General features: G+C 41.4%; 1 protein-coding gene and 1 pseudogene across 2 annotated transcripts in view; both read left to right on the forward strand.

Annotated features, from left to right (window-relative positions):
* Positions 1-526: 526 nt before the first annotated feature.
* Map3k2 (mitogen-activated protein kinase kinase kinase 2) overlaps positions 527-15998 on the forward strand; it is an 87799-nt gene continuing 72327 nt past the window's right edge. Inside the window, exon 1 of one of the 2 annotated variants that reach the window (XM_012513625.2) lies at positions 527-1067. The gene's annotated coding sequence lies outside the window, so the exon portion shown is untranslated. The remainder of the gene's footprint in view (positions 1068-15998) is intronic. The other variant, XM_023709677.1, reaches the window with a different exon arrangement.
* LOC101575513 lies at positions 8637-9084 on the forward strand (annotated as a pseudogene).

Raw genomic sequence — 15998 nt, forward strand, 5'->3', positions numbered from 1 at the left:
AAAACCAATCAACCGAGCAAAACCCTTGCGCAATCTCGGGGCAGGTGTTTAGGGTTAGATGGCAAACTTATTGGCAACGTTTTGTTTTGTGATGTTGGAAAGGCGAGCTACTGACTGACCCAAGGACCAAGTCCTTGCCTACAGTCTTTTCTGAAGTCTTTCAAAAAACAACTCGGAAGCTTGGTTCACCAATAAAGAGGGAGATAGCTCTTCACCTTGAAATGGTTCGCCTCGGTTTGGGAGTCAGCCGCTGAATGTCTAGTACTGCTGCCCTCGAGCACAGCCTCCAACGCAGATACGAGCCACTAATCCAGCTCGATTCACACTGTGGAAACGGAGGTGCGACAGAACCCCAGGCTGTTTTACGACATGCGTACCGCAAAGCGTACGCCGCCGGAAGCTAGGGGCGGGGCCGACTCGGGGCCGGACTTAACAACCCTTCCGGTGGGCGGGGCCCGGCCTGGCGCGGCCACAGCTGACCACTGCGCAGGCGCAGACACGCTCTGCCCCGCTGGGCGCGCGGCCGCGGCGGCTTCTGTCCCGGGCGGGACGAGGCCGCGCGTGCCCGAGCGAGCGGCCGTGACGTGCGGCGTGCTACGCCAGACGTCACGATCCGTGTGTAGTGGCGGCGGGGCTATCCTTGGCCGCGGAGCTTGGCGAAGGCGGTGTGGCCGCGGCGTGAGGCGTCTGGGGGTCGCGCGGCCAGCAGCGGAGAAGGCGAGGACAAGTACCCGGACGTCCCGCGTCCCGGCCGCGGAGTTGGCGCTCCCACCCCTTCTGCTTTCGGCGGCGCCGGCCCTCGGCTTCCTCCTTTCCTGCCCAGCTCCCCGCGGGCCTCCGGGCTGCTGTGGCGAGAGGCGCCGGGGGCAGCACGGGCTCCATGTGAAGGAGGGCCGGGGCCTGGCCCCGCGGCCCGCGCCCGGCTGTCGCACGCCCCTCCGGCCCCCGGGTAGGCTCCGGGACCCCGGGCGGCGGTGACAGGCCGCGCGGGGGCGGAGGGGCGGGCCTGGCTACGGGCGCCCCTCCCCGGCCTGCGGCTCGCGACGTCCCCACGGAGTGGTCGGTGAGTGCCGCGCGCGCGCGCGTGTGTGTGCGTGACTCCGTGTGTGGGGCCGTGGCCCGGCGCCGAGCGGGAGGGGGCTGCGGCTGGCGGCGGCCCGCGCGCCGCTCCTGGGGCGGGGACTTCTCGGGGTGATTGCCCTGCTGGGGGAGCGGCCTTGGGCTCCTGCATCCCGTTCCTGAGCAGGTCCGATGGTAGGAGGCCGCTGGGCCGTGTAGCTGTCAGACACGTACTCTGCGGGACTTTAGTCGAAGGTTGCATCTGGCTGATCCCGGGATGGTGCAGATACTTCCCGTAAGCGAAGAAGTGCTTGTCTTTGTAGTCACAGTGTGCTCATCTGTTACTTAGGGTTGTTGCTCTTTAATGGAACATTTAGTTAGCATTTATTGTGCTCTTACTGTGCGCCAGAGAGCTGCCATTTATTTTATTTCATTGTCCAAGTCCAGTGAGTGAAGGGGATACAATGTTTCCCCATATTACAGATGGAAAATTGAGGTTTAGGAGACGAAGGCATTTGCCCAAGGTCGTGCAGCTGGCAATCAAGGAAACCTTGACTCAGATGTGCAGATGTCTTATGTTAGAATTCTATATTTTTCGAGCATGTAAAAGTAAAAATGTAAGGGAAATGAGACTGACAGTGTAGTTTCTTCCTGGGCAGAAATTCTAAATACCAAATAAGATATATGTGCTTTGTCCCTGATGCCGACTGGTGTGTTTTGTTGAAGCCTTGCCAAATTGTTTCCTTGATTTTTAAAGTAATTGTGTGTGAAAGGTGGTTCTAGGCACCTTTATCTACTTTCGTTAGAAGTGGACCGAAAGTTTCTTTTCTTGCAGGGAAAAGTACCTGGAAAAACCGCGTATTTCTTGAGAAGTCACAATTTTACTTTTGCAGTTTGTTCTTGATGCCTACAGGGAACTCACAGTTAGGTTGAGAGTTCTTTATTGCAAAATTTGTTTCTGGATTATGTGGCAATGGCAACACACAGTAATTTTGTGTTGTCTTGTGCAATATTTCCGACTTTAATGTCAAATTTAATGTGTAGAATACTGCAGAAAACCATTTTGATGGAGTAACAGTTTTCATGGAGTGATACAAGCTAACTGAAAATTTTCATTTTAGGGGCTGGGAGGATAGCTCAGAGGTCTAAGCACCTGCCTGGCAAACACAAGGACCGGAGTTCGATCCTCTGTACTGCATGCATTGCCAGCTACCAAAACCAGGCGTGGTGATGCACGCCTGTAATCCCAGTGCTGAGGAGGCTGAGACAGGAGGATTACTCCGAACAGGAGCTGTATAGTGAGACCCAGAACCAAACAAATAAAAAGATTTTAAAAAGGTTTTTTCATTTTAACATTGGTTTGCCCCATTTTTAAAAAAGCATTCGCAGAGTTTGTTCCAGGAAGCAAAAGTGAAAAGTGTGTGCATGGGGAAACCAGCTCTGCAGAGCAAGCTTGGTCCAAGTGAAGAGAAAAGGAAGGAGAGGGCAAAGACAAAACAGTACGCAGTGCGTCTGGGAAACAGCGTGGGCTATCACCACAGTGGCCTGTTTCTTCATGATTAGTGAAAAACAGAGCTTTAATATTAAGACAGTGGTGATAAATTCCCTGGAGTAGAACTTCATGTAGTTGCACATGTTTAAAAAACCTGCTGATCCTCAAATGATAATGTGTGTTTTCACAGTACTGTATATTATGATGTTGAAGAAAATTTACTGAATGTCTTTTAATGTCTTTAGGGAAGAGACCACATTATGGAGTTAGGTGGGTGGTTTACAAATTGATTTGTTGATTGATTAAAGTATAACTATGTTGAGTCTTACTGAATTTGGTTGAATGTGGTTGAACAACATAGAATTGTTATCTAATGGTGCTCTCCTGTGTCTCTTTGGCGGGAACTACTTGTTAAAGGATTATCTTAAGTAATTGTTTTTCATTTGTAGGCTGAATCTTTTTGAGCAGTGTTTTTAGGTGGAGCTTTCCTCCATATGTGATTGCTTTCAAAGAGGTAAATGTATATTTAATAGATACTGTATTAAAAAGTCACAGCTGGGTGTTGTGGCACATGCCTGTAATGACAGCTGTTTGAGAGGCTGAGACAGGAACATCCCAAGTTGAAACTCAGCCTGGGCAACTTATTATGTGCTGTTATGTAATAAAAAATATAAAAGGCTTGGTTGTAGTATAGTGTGAAGGCCTGGAGTTCGAGGCCCTGGGGTAGAGGAGAGGGGAGAAAAGAAAGATGATAAATCATATTTGAGTTAAGCACTTTTTTTTTTTTTTTTTTGGCAGAACCTGAGATTGAACTCAGGTCCTTGCGCTTGCCAGGGAAGCGTTTATTCCACTGAGCCATCTCCTGAGCCCAATAAGTCATATCTGGCACTGCATTTTCTACATAGAGTTTTTTGTTTTGAGATTGATTTTTTTTTTTCTGAAATTGAAGTGTTTGAGGTACTCCTAACATTTTATTATGAAACAATTTGAAGTACATATACAGAAGGTGGGAATAGTGAACGCCCTCTAAATTATTTTTAAATTTTTATTAGAACATGTGTGCAGTACATAATGATTGCATTCCTCAGGTGGAGTTGTACATACACGTAACACATCTTAATCCTCCCCCCATCCATCTCTTGGTCCCTTTGCAAAAGCTCTGTCTCTTCATTTGCTATTATATTTTGCTATTTATTTTTTTCATATAATAGAAATCATGTGATAGTTAAGCTAGTGTGTCTGATTTCTCCTAATATTATGGTCTCAGGTGCATCCTTTTTTGGTAGGTGTATCCATTTTTGCACAGATGACTTAGATTTAGATTTATCCTCCTTTATGGCAGAGTAGTACTCCACTGTGTGTAAATGCCACATTTTCTTTATCCTTTCATCTGTTGATGGACCTGGGTGCTTCCAAAATTTAGCTATTCTGAATGCTGCTATAAATATGGATGTGCGTGCACACTATCATGTGATATCTTTAATTCTTTTGAGAAGATACTTAGAAGGGAAAAATCTGGGTCAAATGTAGTATCTACTTTTAGTTTTTTGCAGAATCTCCATCATGATTTCTGTAGTACTTGTACTAGTTTACATGTAGAAGGGTTCCTTTTTGATTTTCTTGATGATAGCCATTTTTTTCTGGAGTAAGATGGGCTCTCAGCGTTATTTTGTATTTTTCCAATGACTGGTGATGTTGAACATTTTTCATGTATTTATTGACTATGGCACTTCTTTTGAGAATTGTCTGTTCACTTCAGTTGTCAATATTTTGCTTGGGGCTTTTATTTTGGGAGAGGGGTCTAATGTTTTTGAGTTCTTAATATATCCTAGTTATTTAGTCCTCTCTGAGGAATGGCTTGCAACATTTTTTGCATTCCGTAGGTTGTCTCTTCACTGTGATTTCCTTGCTATATTCCATTTGTTGATTCTTGATTTTATTTCAGGTGCAGTTGGGATTCTGTTTAGAAAGTCTTTGCCTAGGTCTATATCTTTAAGAGTTTTATGTATTTTTCATCTAGCATATTAAGTGTTTCTGTTTTAATATTTAGATCTTTGATGAGTTTGTGATTTTAGTTTAGGGTATGGTGAGAGTTATAGTCCTAAGATCAGTCTTTGGCATGTAGATAGCCAGTTTTCCCAGTAACATTTGTTAAAGATGCTATCTTTGCTCTAGTGTATGGTTTTGGGCCCTTTGTCATAGATCAGATAGCTATACCTAGGTTGTTTCTGTATCCTCTATTCTGTTCTGTTGATGCACAATTCTACTGTTACTGTAGCTTTATAATGTAACTTGAAATCTGAGAATGTAATACTTTCTGCTTTCTTTTTGTCTTTTTGCTTTTGCTATTCTGGGTCTCCTCTGGTTCCATATAAACTTTAGGCTTTGTTTCTCTAATTTTGTGAGGAATGCTGTTGGTATTTTGATTGGGATTGCATTAAAGCTGTATATCAGTTTTGGAGGTACTTTTTTTTTTTTTTTTTTCCAGAACTGGGGATTGAACTCAGGCCCTTGCGCTTTCCAGGGAAGCGCTTATTCCATTGAGCCATCTCCCTGGCCCTAGTTTTGGAGGTACTGTGGCCATTTTAACTATATTGGTTTTCCCTCTTTAGGAACAGGGGATGTCTTTTCATTTTCTTGTATTTTCTTTGATCTCCTTTCTCAACAACTGTAGTTTGTGTTATGGAGGTCTTTCACCTCCTTGCTGAGGTTAGTTTGTAAGCATTTTAATTTTTTGATGTTATTGTGAATATGTTATTTCCTAATTTCTTTCTAGGTGAGTTCATTATTGTTCTACAGGAATGCTATAGATTTTTGTGTTGATTCTGCATTCTACTGAATTTGGTTATTCGAGGAGCTTTTTGGTGGAATTTTTTGAGTTTTCTATGTTGATCATGTTTACTATAAATAATGGTAATAATGTTTTTTTTCTTTCCTGTACATATTTCTTTCTCTTGCCTGATGACTCTTAATAATGGTTCAGGTACTATATTGAACAGGAGTGAAACACTTTTCTAAATTCCACATGTTTGATATCTTGCTGCTCTATTTATAAATATACATATAGAATTTAGGCTGAACTATTTGAAATAAGCTATTCATGTTATGACACTGTACTCCTAAAATGTCAACGGGGCTGGTGAGATGGCTCAGTGGTCTAAAGCTCCTACTTAGAACAAGCTAAGCCAAGCAAAGCACAGGGACCGCGGTTCAATCCCCCAGCACCACATGCCAGCCAGCCCCGCCCCCTGGTGGGCTGAGCTGGCCACACTAAATTAAAAAAAAAAAAAAAAAATGTCAGCGTGTGTCTTCCAAAGATAGGGACATTTTCTTACATAGCTAAATAATCAGTATTATTTTAGATGTAATTCCTTACTATAAGATATTATCTGACCTGACTGACCTGACTTCAGTTTCATTGTTTAGGTGTGTATTGCTTTGTACATCATCCCTTAGAAGGATCCCTGCAAAGTATTGATTGCATTTGGTCATAAGGTTTCTTTTTGACCTCTTCTAATTTATACTAGCCTCACCTCAGCTTTTTTTGAGACATGGTCTCTTTATGTAGTTTAGCCTGGCTTTGAACTCACTACAGGCATTCACCACTATACCTGGCTTGCTGCCATTTTAAAATGACCAAAAAAAAAAAAAAAGAAAAAGAAAAAGAAAAAAAAAGATATGAAAGACTGTCTTGAAATGATTCACATTCTGGATTTGCCTGTTTTTCCTGTCACAGTGTCATTTTACTTGTTCATATATTACCCCATATTAGACTTAACTGTAACTAGATTTAGAAGCTTCATTAATTTCCAGTAAAACATTTAAAACAAGAATATCTAATAGATTGCTGAGTGAGGTGGTGAATACCTATAATCCCAGGACTTAAAAGGCAGAGGTAGGAAGATGATTGCAAGTTCGAGGCCAGCCTCAGCTACATAGTGAGTTCAAAGCCGGTCTGAACTATATAGTAAGATGATGTCAAAATAAACATTCCCCCACCAAAAAAATCTAATAAATGATGCTGTGTACTTCATATTGAAATTTAAGTAAGTCAGTGTAAAGGAGATGTGAACTATTTGGTCTCATCATTTGTGCCGCTATGTTTGATCACTTGGCTAAGGTCTGTTTTTACACTGTAGTTAGCAAGTAATCTGTGGCATGATCAAGTAGCAGGGGCACTAGCCTGTTCTCCAGTAACCTTCCACCTAGTAATTGTAGCATCTATTTTTGATTATTGTCAGGCTAACTTTTACATTCAGTGTTAATCTTTTGAGGTCTATAGATGGACAAAAAAACCCCACAGAAATTATAAATATTGAATCCCATGTAGCTATCTTAGAATCTGATTTTGTTGGATTTGTAAGACATAGTGATGAATTAAAGATATCTACTGTTACAAATTTTGTGAGAAACCTGGCTTGAGAAAATGGGAAAGTTTAATTCCTGTCTTTTCCTGTACTCTTGAGAAGTGTAGTTAAATTTCTCTTATTCAATATTTTTTGCACAGAAGTGGCCGGAAGTATACCATAAAGGAAGGATAGATCAACTAAAACATTTTGAGAAAATTGTCTACTTCCTGGTGTAATGATTTGAATACTGCATCTAGAGTCAGAAGATTTGGGTTCATATCTTAATTCTACCATTACATGAAGTTGAAGAATTATAAATACTGAGTTTGGGCTTTGTTAGTTGAGTGGTAGATCCATATGCTTTGCATTTGTGAGCTCTGGGGTTCAGTCCCCAACACCACAAATAAAAAAATAATTGTGTTTTTAAACTTTACTCAGTATTCTCATTTCTTTTTCTTTTTTTGTAGTATTCTCATTTCATAACAATTGTATTAGTAAATATTTACGAATAAAAAATGAATTAATGAGTTTCTGTTGAGGTGTGTTACTTATGTTAACAAGTGAAGCTAGTTTTATTAAGCTAAATATAAATAAAATTATATGTAATATAAAATTACATTTCCCAGGCAATTAATTAGTTAATATATAATTTTTTTTAACTGGGAATATAATTTAGGACCTTGTGCTTGCCGGTCAGAGGCTGTGCCACTGAGCCATATCACTGGCCAATATGTATTTCAGAGTTTTCATAATAGGAGTAGGATTTTCTTTTTCTTTTTTTTAATTGACGTATTTGGTACAGGATCTCACCACGCAGCTCAGACTCATAGTGATCCTCCTATTTTCAGCCTCCCCAGTGCTGGGACTGTAGGCACGTACCACGCTATGCCCAGGCTCGGTGGCTCAGTGAGTCTGGGGGTGGGGCCTGTGTGGCATATGGTGTCTGGGATCAAACCCCAGTCCCTGTGCCAGCCTAAGCAGGCGCTAAGTCTGCTGAGCTATCTCATGGGCCCAGGGTTAGGATTTTCGTAGATAAAACGTTCTCTTTCTCTCTTTTTTGTGGGGGGTGGGGTGGAGGACAACTGAGGATTGAACCCAGACCCTCTGCACTGACTTATATCCCCATCCCTTCTTAATTTTTTTTTTTTTAAATGGCCATACTAAATTGCCTGAGCTGGGCTCGAATTTGTGATCATCCTGTCTCAGCCCCCTAGAGTAGTGCTGACAGGTGTGTACCCCCAGTCCCAGCCAACACATTTTTTAATTTCCTCTTACGTTTTTTCTGCTCTGCCTCGCTCAGCCCCACTCCATCCCACTCCTCCCCTCTCCACCACTCCCTAGCCTACCCCTCTCCTCTTTTCCCCTCCCCTCCCTTCCCCTCCCTTCTCCTCCCTTCCCTTCCCCTCCCCTCCTCTCTCTTCCCTTCCCCTCCCCTCCCTTCCTTCGGTCCTCCGGTCCGTGCGTCTGTCTGTCTCTTTCTGTAACAGGGTCTCTGTAATATAGTCCAGGATGGCTTTGAACTCATCATGTAGCTTGGCTTGGAACTGATCTTCCTATATAGTCCAAGCATGCTTCAGACTCATAGTGATTGATCCTTTTGCCTCAGCCTCTTGAGTATTGGGATTACCCATATGTACTACCACACCTGGCTCAACACACTTTCTTATTAAAAATATGATTTTGGGAGTGACTAGGACTTCAGCTGCTATTGTGTATTCTGTGGGGCCTGAGGCTTTATGGATATGGCTTGCAATGCTGCTTGCTCCCCTGGCTGACCAAAATAGGTTTATTTGTATCTGCCCCGCTTATTTAAATAATAAGAAAACCATCGCAAAGAGGATGCAGATCCAAATAAGTAATGCTGTTGAAAATCCTACAGCTACCGAGATTCAAGATGTATACTCAGCAGTTGGACTTAATGCAGTTATTGAGAAAAATAAGATGTATTGTAGGGAAAGGAATCATGATGTTCAATACAGAGGTAGAATCCGAGTCCAGCTGAGGCAGGAAGGTGGCAGCCTCTGTCTGGGGCAGTTCCCATCATGTAAGTCAGTGATGTTGTATGCAGCAGAAATGATGCCTAAGCTAAAAACCAGGACACGGAAAACAGGAGGTGGTGACCCAAATCGTCAGCAAGGAGAGGGAAGTAAAAAGGAAAAGGGAGGAAGAAGTGATTGGCTGTGAGCCTCAAGGGGGTGACCCCTCTGCGGGGACACAGTGGGGGCATCTTCGTCACTTTTCGTTTGCATCAATCCCTGAACTACCCATTTGTGCCGTCTTCATCATCAGAGTTTGCCTGTACAGTGAGGCCATCACAGTAGAACACAGGGAAGATTTGCATCTAGCTTTTATGCAGTATAAAAGAAAAATATTTCTTTCTACGAAGAATTATTGTGGAAAAGTATTTTTAAATGGACAGTGGACTTCCAGAAGTTATTGGAAATCTATCTGTCCTCTGTGTAAGCGTGTATTTCAGATAAATAAGCTTAGGAAGATTTGAGGGTGTTTTTTTTTTTTTTTTTTTTTTTGCTCCGAATGCCTTCAGGGCAGGTTTGGCTGGCTTGAGTTGTGGGGATCGAACCACAGCAGCCTGAGCCTGACTGCTTTGTGGAAGCAGCCACTTAAAGAACTGAGCTAAGGGGCAGGCCCCCTAGAAAGATTTGAAATACACATTTTGTTCACCTTTTAAGTTAATTAAATAAATTTTTAAAAATTATTTTATTGAGAAACAAATATCAATGAGACAGTTTCACAACTGATTACTGGCCCATTTTCAATAATTAGTACATTGCATATTGTTGTCTTAGTGGTTATTCAATTAAATACATTTTTAAACTGCCAAAAAATACGATTTAATTCATGAAACAGTTCACATGAAGTTTTTTCATATGTCTCTTTTATAAATCCGGATGATGGGCCAGCCAGATAGCTCAGTGGATTAAAACACTTGCTTGCAGGCACAGGAGCTGGGAGTTTGATCCCCAGGCCTGCCCTCGGGGCACACTGAGAGACAGCAGTTGAGACTGGGTGTGGTAGCACCGGCCTGTAATCCTAGCTCTTGGGAGTCTGATCTCTGGTCTAGTAATGAGACCCTGAACACCCTGTAGATCCTTCCCTAAAAAATACAAAAAATAAATAAGTAAATAAATCAGGATGAGTAACATCTGTGGAAATAAAATATTTCCCCTTATTCTGAAAGTGTTGTATAAAATGTATCTCTGTGTCTCTGTCTATATCTCTTTACATTTATACATACTTGCAAGAAACGTGTTTCTATAATTTTGTCTTGTTTCTATAATTTTGTCTTTTGTCTTCGATATCCCTGAGATTTAGCTTTTTTTTTTTTTTTTTAAATTTATGTATTTGGTACAGGGTCTCACTATGCCACTCAGACTCATAGTGATTCTCCTGTTTCAGCTTCCCCAGTGGTGGAATTAGAGGCACGCACTGCCACATTTGTCTTGTGGTTGGCTTGGTGCACCTGGGGCAGGGCTGGTGCAGCATGTGGAGCTGGGGATCAAACCCAGGTAGGTCCCTGTGCTTGCCAGGCAGGCACTTAAGACTGCTGAGCTATCTCCCTGGCTCTCCCTGGGATTTATTTGGGACATTGTTTGACTTTATTTCTCATTAGGGTTTGTCACAGATTTGCACTTAGTATCTCTTGCCTTGTTGCTTTTGTTACTTAACTCTTAGATTGGTTTGTGTATTTTTATATTTTGTCAACTTAGAGGAGGGTAGAAGTAGGATCACTTTTGGATTTCCTACTGTAACAAATACAGTGTCTCTCTAGTAAGTTGTCAGTAGATCTGTTTAAGATTCATAGTACCATAAAGGTAAAAAGGACTGTGCTGCTGATAAACCATGGAATTTTTTCTAAAGGTAATTTTCACCCAGATAGAATGCTCTTACAGCACTGTGTACATCAGTGTTTACCATCATACTAAACACTTGCACTGTGATCATCTGTGTGTCCTCTAGTTTAGTGATTTAGTGAGACTTTGTCTCAAAGTAAAATAATTTAGAAAGAACTGAAAGACTGGGTGTGGTGGCATATGCCTGTAATAGCAGCACTTGGGAGGCTGAAAAACAGGAAGGATCATTACAAGTCCGACCTGTGTAGTGAGACCCTGTAGACCCTGTACTAAATAACATTTTAAAAAAAAGAAGAAAAAGATCAAAAGAACTGGAGGTGTAGCTCTCATTGTGTATAGGCTCAAGCTGTGGTTATATACATGCATATATAATATATGTAAAATACATAAAATCTATAATGTATATATACACATAACATAATGTATAAAATGTGTACGCATATATTTATATATAACTAATTATATATGCTTTATGTATGTATAAAAGGTTAGCTAGTGATGATTGTTCAGTAGTTTATTGAAAGGCTACATAATAAAGAGAAAATGGAGACTTTTAGTAAATCTGCGAAATTTTTTTGTTAAGGGTTTGGACAGGAAGAAATTTGACTAGAGATTTAGCTGAGTGATAGCACCACCTAGCAAACTGAGGCCCTGGGTTTGATCTCCAAATCTCCATTTTCCATATCTGTCATCTTTTCTCAGTATTTTAATCTCTTTAATAGTTTACTTTGCATTCTAGTAGAGTGCATCAGTCAGCTTTTTATCACTGGGACGCAATACCTGACACAATGTGAAAAAGACAGGTTTAATGTGGCTCACAGGTTCAGAGGTTTTTAGTCCAGGGTCATTGTCTCCAAGGCTGGAATGTCATGGCAGGAGGGCATGTTGGAACAGAGCTGCTTAGCTTATAGTGATCAGGAAGCAGAGCAGGAGAAGAAGAGTAGGACCAAATAAGACCCCAAGACCATGCTTCAGTGACCCACAGAAACACACCTAGAATTATGCTTCACCAAGCCCCTCGGTGGATCTCAAAGCCAAGCAAGTTGGCAGTCTAACCTAACCACCACGAAGAGCTTCTCAGGTTTGACCTCTGTACAATGTCAGTGCTTCTGTTCAGTACTTACACTCTTGAAGACCAGTTACAAAGATTTTCATTTCCTGAGTATTTTATTTCTGTATTTGAATCTCTATTATCTTGGCAATTGGTCTCAACCATTTTCTTTTTAATCTTATCCTTGTTTACATCAGTCCTGTCTCCTCTTTGGCTTTCTGTTCCTGTTTCTTAAAGGCATGTCTTCTGGCATTGACTTCAACAAATCATAAAACTTTTCTGTACATTTTAGACTATCTTAGGAGGAAGGAGAAGTAATATTTGAGTATCTCCTTAGTGCCGGGAATGTAACTTTTTTTTGTGTGTATGACATTGGAAATTGAACCGAGGACCTTGTGCATGCTGGGCAAGTGCTATATACCTCCAGCCCACTACATTTTTAAACTTCACAGTAATTCTAGTACCCATGTAGGTCATGATAGATGACCAGGGACTATGCGCCCTGGAATCTTCTTGGGTAGGACAACATGACCTGAAATTTAGGTTAAAAAATGGAGGCTTGGAGATGTCAGATTTTTTCTCAGAGTCACATTGGAATTTATGGTAAAATAAGGGTTCCTACCACTACTGTTGTTTCTACTGTCCTTACATGTTCTTGTTGTATATGAAGAGTTCACTGTAGGACTGTGTGCCTGGAATCTTCTTGGGTAGGACAACATGACCTCAAATTTAAATATGTTCTTATCCCTTAGTCTGTATAATTACTAATTTATAGAGTACAGTTCAATACTTGGGTAAATCTGAATGATGTCTCTGTGTGCATTACACTTTTCAATAGGGTAAAAAAAAACTGGTCTGTTTTAAATATGGTATGAGAAGTGTGTTCATACTAGGAGAAGTAATATGGGAGAATTTACGTAGTGCATAGTGTTAGAGAGCTGATGATATGATTTCCCAATTAATAGAATAAATATAAGAATTTTCAGAGGTTTTTTTTTTGTTTTTGTTGTTGTTTTAGGCTGTATCACTCTGACCAAGTTAAAACAATAATTCCCATATCTTAGCAGTTTAAGACAACAAAAATTTATTTTTCTCCTGATGTGGGTTTGCCTTCCCTTCAGGAAAATCTAGGCTAGAACTCCTTCAGGAGCATCCCTTAATAAATCTTTTAACCTTAAGATTGTAGCTACCTCTAACAATGACATAGAATTTGATGATGCTGATTAATTTACATTGTATGATCTTCGAACACACAATTAATCCATCCTTTCTCTCTCTCTCTCTCTTTTTTTTTTTTTTTTTTTTTTTTTGTGGAACCGGGGATTGAACTCAGACCCTTGCGCTTGCCAGGGAAGCACTTATTCCACTGAGCCATCTCCCCGGCTCCAAAATTTTATGTATTTGGTACAGAGTCTCACTACACAGCTCAGACTCATAGTGATCTTCCTGTTTCACCCTCCTTAGCACTGGGATTAGAGGTGTGTGCCAGTGTGCTGGGTCTTGGTAGCCAGCTTGGCATGCAGGAGGTAGGGCCAGCATAGCATGTGGTACCAGAGATCAAACCTGGGTCCTTGTGCTTGTGTAGGCACTTAGACCACTGAGCTATCTCTGTGGCCCCATCCTTTCTCAAATCACTTTTTCAAATAAGATTATATATGCCAGTGACATAGTGTCTTGGGGGTCAAGTCATTAGAGTGTGGCCATATGCTGATTATATTTGGTTAATGCCATAGTCTTTAAAAAAAAAAAAAGACAGGGTCTCTAGGATCTACAGGGTCTCACTGATTGGACTCATAGTGATTCTCCTATTTTTAGCCTCCCAAGCACTGGTATTATAGGTGCACATCACCATGCCCAGTCTCAATGGCTGTCTCAGCGCCCCTGGGGGGTGGGGCCGGCACAGCATGCAGGGATTGATCCCTGGCCGAGGCAGGCACTTTAGTCCACTGAGCTGTCTGGCCAGCCCGCCTTTTTTTTTTTTTTTTAATGTATTTGGTACAGGGTATCACTACACAGCTCAGACTCATAGTATCTTCCAGTCTTAAGCCTCCCCAGCACTGTGATTGTAGGCATGCGCCACCATGCCCAGTCTCAGTGGCTGGCCAGTATGCCCAGGGCCGGGGCTGGGTCTGTGCGGGGTTGGTGGGACTGCCAGATAGTCTTTCAAATAGATTTTATCAGTACTAAGGCTGACCTCCCTTCTGTTTCTCACTTCCTTAATGTGTGGAGACCATGGACATTTTGTAAATACTGCTCCTGCGATGTAGTTCTATGTAGGGTGCTTGCCTGACATGTGAGCCCGAGTTCAGGCTCTGGTATCTCACACATACACAGAAGAAAGTTTCACAATAAAGTATTGCTTGATAGTAACTATTAAATGTTCCCTGCTATAAAATATAAGATATTGTTAATTTTATTTTTAAATTTTAAAATTTCATTATTGTATATTTGCAATACATAATAATTACATTCATTTTGGGGAATTAGTACATATACATATTGCATGATGTTACTAACTTTAAAAATGGAGTTGGGCTGTTTTAGCTGAGTGCTAGTTTAGCATGTACAAAGCCCTGGATTTGATTCCCAGCATGGAATCAAGGAGGGTGTTCTAGTAGGTTATTTGAAAATGCCTAAGTTGATGTAAAAAAACACATTAAAGCTATCATGTAGCCTATCTTCATCTGTCCTCAGACTGAATCAGGAGACTGTAATCTTATTTTCTTAAAACAAAAACAAAAGAGCAAAACTTTTTTCGTTTATGCCTTTTCACAAGTTAGACATATAGGAAAACCGAGTTCAATCTTAAATCTGCCATAAAGTAGAAATAGACAGAGTGACTTAAAGGTTTAATTTTTTCCCCCTGTCCTGGGGATTGAATTGAGGGCTGTATAAGTGCTAGGTGATATCACTTAGCTACAACCACAGCCCTGCTGTCAGATTTCTGAATTTTTAAGTTCTGTTGCCCTTAGGTAATACAGGATCTATGTGATGTGTGATTCTGTCTGACAGACAACTTAATAGAAAATAGTAGAGGCAGAAGAGCCTCAAATTTTCCTGAGTTTTTAACCAGGCAGCATTCTGGGAAACGTTTGCTTTAGAACAGCATTTAGGGGAGAAAACTAAATGGCTTTGTTTAATGTGATTAATTGAATGAAGCCTCTTAATGCGCCTGCAAGAAAGTGCAGGGGCCAGGGATTCAATCCCTGGGTTTGCCTTGCTGGCCCCACCCCCAGGGTGCTCTGAGACAGCAATTGAGACTGGGCGTGGTGGCATGCTCCTTAATCCCAGCACTTGGGAAGCTGTGAACAGGAGAATCACTCTTGAGTCTGATCTAGTAGTGAGACCCTGAACACCCTAAAGACCCTTCCCTAAAGTACAGAAAAAAAAATTGAATGAAGCCTCTTACTATTTTACAAAGTTGGGTATTGTGGCACATGCCTGTGATCCCAGCTACTCTGGAATCTGAGGCTGGAGGATCCCGAGTTCAAGGCTGGCCTGAGTAAATTAGTGAAGGCTGAATCAAAACTTTAAAAAGGCAGGCTTGAGTTTGGCCTGAGAATATAGCTCCGTGGTCCAGCACTTGCCTAGTATGAACCAGGCCCTGGGTTTTCCATAGCCAGATGTCTTACCCTGCATTAAACTATGGTTGCTATACATAGGGTCTCAGGAAATGCTTGTTGAAAATGAGTAAGATGGAATTACAGGTAATTCTAGAGACACCTTAGTAATAAAACAAAGAAAGCATTGAAACCTAAAACATAATAGAATTAAATTGTTTCCATTTTATGAATGGAGAACTAAGAATAATGAGGTTACATTTTTGGAAATAGACTTTTAAAAAAATATATTTGGTACATGGTCTCACTACACAGCTCAGACACGTAGTTATCCTCCTGTTTTCAGCCTCCCCAGAGCTGGGATTGCAGGCATGTGCTATGTGCATGTGCTATGGTTGCTGGCTTAGTGGACCTGGGGGCAGGCCAACGCGCATGTGGTGCCGATCAAACCAGGTCTCTGAACTTGCCTAAGCAGGTACTTAGTCCACTGAGCTATCTCACCAGCCCTGTATAAATTTTTTTAATTAATTAATTTTTAAAATAATTTTATTGAGAAGTAGCAATGAGACAGTTTCAAAACTGATTAGTAGGACAGTTTCAATAATTAATACATTG

This window comes from Octodon degus, unplaced genomic scaffold (assembly GCF_000260255.1).
Source record: "Octodon degus isolate 3935 unplaced genomic scaffold, OctDeg1.0 scaffold00014, whole genome shotgun sequence".
In the NCBI taxonomy this organism is placed as follows: Eukaryota; Metazoa; Chordata; class Mammalia; order Rodentia; family Octodontidae; genus Octodon; species Octodon degus.